Genomic DNA, 5,659 nt, shown 5'->3' with positions numbered 1-5,659 from the left:
TTTTAAGAGGTGATTTTCCTACAGACAGATTTTCTTGTGATTGGTATGTTAACAACTGATAAAACACTTTGGTGTTTCCGATTACTCATTTGACATTAGGATCACTTCTTTGAGAAAGTCCGAATAGTAAAACAAAACTGCTACAATATTTTCATGATCATGATACCATAAAGTAAACACAGAACTGACTCACGATTCAACTGATGTAGAAAGATCAAAGAGCCATATCATAATTTAACCCTAAGTGAAGGTTTGTCTGGAGATAAAAATTAGGAGAGCAGGTCAATCCTAAAATAAAATTTATTTAGATTATTTCTCCCTTTCAAGGTTTATAATATAAAGCCTTCATTCTCCGATTAGTCCAGATGCCATCGTAGAATAAAAGCCAAATTCCATTAGGAAACAATACTTGTTTTTTACTTCTTCTTCTTCTTTTTTTTAAGATTTTATTTATTTATTTGATAGAGAGAGAGACAGCGAGAAAGGGAACACAAGCAGGGGGAGTGGGAGAGGGAGAAGCAGGCTTCCCGCCGAGCAGGGAGCCTGATGCAGGACTCGATCCCAGGACCCTGGGATCATGACTTGAGCCGAAGGCAGAAGCTTAACAACTGAGCCACCCAGGCACCCCCTTTTTTTTTTACTTCTAAGAGGTCATCTCTACCTTCTCTTTTCAAAATGTGAGGTCTCCATACTTGCAAACTAGCTGTGGCATATGGAACTGAATGGAAACTTAGTAGTTCTGTTGTTGTCTTTATGTGGCCTCTTAGTAAGAACATTTTTTTTAGGAAAGCATATGAGAAGATAAATTGCAAATACATTTTTTGTAGAGTGAAAAACTTCTGGCTTCATTATGGGTAAAGAAATAGTTAGACCCTTGAATCAAGCAGATTATGCCTACGCCCCAATAAGAGACAAAATTCCTAGTTCAGGCAGTACCTTTCATACCTTGTACTGCTTAAATCCCACCGGGCCTGTGGCCACCCACTTTGCCTAGACATAAAACAGGCCACAGAAGGACAGAGGGTGATAATAAATGTACCAAGTAATTATCTTATCTGCATATTGTTGACTAATTTTTGATTAGTTAAAAGCTGTGTACAAGGATCACTGAGATTCAAGTCTGGATAAACTTGATATTCAGCTTCTGGGAGGTTGTGAGAACATGTTCTAGATTGTTCTCACACCAGATGTCAGGTGCTTTCCTGAGAAAATTTATTGTTGGCCCAGCAGAATTCAAAGCACCTTTGGGAAGGCCTATCTCACCTGGGTGACACTTGTCAGACTGCCAACTAGGGCAGAAGAGAGGGGGATAAATCTACAGTTACTGACCCAAAATTATAAAATTGAAGTCTTCCTTTAACTTGGCCACTGTGTGACTTAGTTATAGTCCCCTTTGCCTCCTTGGTCCAAGGAAGAAGGGAAGACCCTAAGTGTCAGAAGTTGCCACAGAAGAGAGCAAAGAGGCTCACCAGATAGAGGCCAGTAAAACCCAGCTGCAAGCAAACCACCTTTCCTCATGGTTAGTGCAGAGCTTTGGGACAGCCACCCCTCACCCCAGTTATCCTCTGATGCCACAGAAACCTCAATACCATCTAGTTCTTCTTAGTCACCTCACTTTTAGGTCCTGGATTTTGTTTCTGGAATCTGGTCCTGTTCAATCACTGGATTCTCATCTTGAAAATTCACTCTTGAAGTCATTGATCCCCTGGTATCAATTCCTTTCTGACCATGTCATCTTAGAATCCTGTCACTTGATCCTCTTTTGCCTGCTTTCTTTCCAAAGCTCCATTTCTCACTGACTACCACCTAATCTGGCACTAAAAAAACCCCCCCAAAAAACAAAAAAAACAGGAGTCCGAGCCTCCATGGGGATCTCCCATGCAAGCCAAGTCCTGGCTTGAGCCTATGGCTGGGTGTTCACAGGAGGTCTCCAACCCTGCATGGATTACTTTGATCCAACAAAAAGAATCTATGAGAACAAGTTGGAAATCCAACAGCAGGCCACATGGGGACGCAGGAGTTCAGGTGATCCTGAAGTTACAGGAGTCTCAGGGTATGGGGGTGTGACAGTGAGGGAGTATGCAGGCAGGAGTGTATGTGTTGACTATGAGTGTGTTTGAGTGTGAGAGCAAAGACGTTAGTGAATGACTATGAGCATGTGAAAGTGAGAAAGCGTGTGTGAGTGTGTGTGTGTTCAAGTGGGAAATTAACATGTGTCTGAGACATGTGTTATGCCACAGGATTTCTTTGTGCAAACTGACGCAGACTCTAGTTCAGCTTCTGTTACCCCCCACTGGGTGATCCAGAGAAGCCACTTTCTGTCTTGTGGATCACAGTTTTATACTTGAAAAATGAGCATATGAAAAGTACTGTAAATTCCTTGTGCCACAAAAAGTGCCCCCACATTGCCATCCTGATTCTCTTGAATGAGCCCTACTACACATTAGAAGGTGACTATACAGCTGGAAAAAAGGAGGCTCTGGTTGAGAAGCGCAAAGGCAGGCTCAAGCCATCTTGTCACACACTTTTTGGGTTCTGGTTAAAATAGTAGAGGAATAGAGACTGAAAGATTACCGGCCCTTCTCACCCTGGGTGAGAAGAGGACATCTACAGGGTGATGGTAAGAGGAACACAAGCACGCTGGTGTTCTTGACTCTTCTCCTGGCCTGGAACATCTCCCTCTTAAATCCTTCTGAGACCTGGACATGGAAATAAACCCATATACCTTGCCTACTGCTTTTAAAAAGTGCCTTGTCTCTTTAGTAGAAAGAATTGGGTGGGCAGGAGACATTGCATGTCATCTTAATTTGAGAGTAAATGTTACATGTCCCTGAGTGGCCTCCATTAATTATAACCAAGAAAACACACTGGGAGCACCTCACTTCTCTTGCTGACTCTAATCGATGGCTTTCCCAGACTTCTACATAGAAGGCAGGCCCAAAAGGCAACAAACATTAGGCAATCCTCTCTTTTCAGGCTGCTAAAAATAAATCAGCTTAACTGCAGTGCTATCGAAAGCCTCAAACCAAAGCCAGAGACAAATGTAAATGTCACCCCTTTTAATAAACAGTCATTAATAAGTTCATACTTCTCCATTCTAACTCAGGCTGGGTAAGAGCATGATCAATTTATAAGCAACATAGATGAAGGAAAGAAGCAGATTTGTAAAGCAAATATACTAGAAAGTCATGACCTGATATCCCCATCAATTGAAACTCAGGCCATTAAAACAAGAAAGGACCCTAGAGATGAACCGGATTAAGTAAGATGAAGATCTAGAGGACTGAGGCCCAGAGAGGCAAAGTGGCTGCCACAGGATGACCAGAAGGTTAAGGCTGAGTGTCATTTTCTGTCTCCCAGGTTGATGCTTTTGTCACTACTGTCTGCTATTTGCTATATCCTTCTGCTTTAGAAAAGTCAAATATTTTCCCAAGGTTGAATTTTTGAAGTAAAAATTACTGTGGCACTTTCAGTGTTTCTTTTTAAAGTTCCCTCCTTGGATTTGACATCTATTTTCATGGCGGGATTTTTCACCTGCCCTCTCTTCCTGCCCACAGACTCGCACACGGACACAGCCCCTTAGCTCCTGCCCTCCTCTTCCTCAGGCTCCATCTTCCTGAACATCCTGCTTCGCTCTCTACCTTAGGGTCCGATTGCTCCCTTTTCTCTCTCTGGTCACATGGGAGCGTCTCTAGCTACTGAAATCTCCACAGCACATCTCAGCGTTCTGACTTTGAGTCAACCACTTCGTGGTTTTCAAAGTGTGGTCAAGCCAGCAGCATCCCATCACCTAGGAGCTTGATAGAAATGCAAATTCTCGGGCTTCAGACCAGACCTACTCTCCCAGAAACTCTGGTGGTGAGGCCCAACAGTCTGTGTTTTAATGAGCCCTCCACAGGACTCTGACTTCTACCCAAGTCTGAGAACCACTAACCTACCTTACTTTCTGGTGGCAGGAGTTCAAAAGCAAGAGCTCTGCATAGCACTACTCTGGAGAAATTACTTCTACCCTCTGTGCCTCATACCCCTCATCTATGAAATGGAGATAATATAGATTTTGCCTCAGAGATTTTTTTGTTGGCGATGAAAAGGTACAAGGCATGTACGTAATGTACTTAGCACAGAGCAAAACCTAGGAAATGCTAAAAAATATTAGCATCTATTCTTTCATAAGATAGTTCTACTCACAACACGTGAAATGTGAGCCACTTTTCTTTCCAAACCATATTCTTATGAAACTTGTAAACAAATATTAATCAATAGTGAGACCACGTTACTTAAGAATGTAAATTACATCCTGAATCGGGTCTTGATATTATCAATTTCTATGAAATTACTTTCACGTTTGAATTTAGAATAGTTATATGAATATTCGTTTTCTGTATTTCAACAGTTGATAAAAATGATGACATAATATCACTCAAAAGAATCCGTTTGGAGAAAGTTATTGCACTGCCACATAGGAATAAACTCAGAAAAAGCTTTGCAAGTTTGTTCTTGTAGCAGCTGATATCCGTAAAGGAAAACATGCATACGTTTGTTGCTAATAATAAACCACCCTGGTCTTTCAGTCCAGGACAACTGTAAACTTGTCTGTGCAGAATGTCCCTCAGGCATAAAAAAGCAAGCTCAACAGATGGAACAGGACCCCACAAGCAACTCTTCCAATCTGAATCATGCATTTTTCTTGTGTGTAAATATCATTTCACATTAATTGATATTACTAAACAGCACTTATAATTGTAGCAATTCTTGCAATTATCATACAGAAATGAATTCATAGTACTTTACATATAAAATGGCCCTTCTGTATATATTTCCAAAAATATAGTAGAAGTTGGGAAATCTCTTTACCCGGTGTGCTAAAGTGTAATTCATTTCCCTCCCATGCAAATCTCAAACCCTTTTAAATATCATACACTTGTAATAAAATAATTAAAATACTAGAAACATCCTTGCTCTCACTCCAACGAGTAGTGCCATCAATTAGCAGAGAGCTTTATATGTGATATCTACATTTTTAAATTAGCTATTACTTTCCAATATAACCATTTGGTACATGGATATTGTAATTTTAAAACTCGCGTTACTTGGAACGTATGTATGGTGTATGGTCCCGGTGAAATGGCTCAAGCCAATAGTGGAAACAGAAAGCTGGCCCAGAAGGGTCCTTTTTTAAGGCAGGCCAAAAACTGTGTGGGCATAGTGTTTTCTGGCGAGTCACTGGCAAAGTCCTCGCTGTGAACATCCCGGACATAAGGTTATGCCATTGTGGTTGGGGAAATATGGTGGTTGTTAATTTAATTCCTAGCTGACCCAATTTCTATTCCTATAAAATATGCTTTGGGGTAGTCATTGGGAGACTACTTTGGTTTAAAGGGAATTTCCTTGCCTTTCATGACATTTCAATTTTCACTAGGAGACAGAAGAATTCTATGAAACAAGTTGCTTAAACAGGTAGAAAATATGTAGGGAAAGTTTTGTAGTATATCAGCCAAGGTCCATATGCAGCAGTTAAGTACAAGGAATTGTAGGACAAGAAAAGGAATGTAATGGAGTCGAGCCATAGAAAATCCAGTGTAAAAATCAGATGTATGAATAGGAGGTGCTCCACTTGGAGGACACACTTACAAGTACAGTTCTTTTGAGTTCTTTCTCA

Source organism: Mirounga leonina, unplaced genomic scaffold (assembly GCF_011800145.1).
Source record: "Mirounga leonina isolate KUSES-001 unplaced genomic scaffold, KU_Mleo_1.0 Mir_168, whole genome shotgun sequence".
Lineage (NCBI taxonomy): Eukaryota > Metazoa > Chordata > Mammalia > Carnivora > Phocidae > Mirounga > Mirounga leonina.
Note: the sequence above shows the minus strand (reverse complement) of the source record.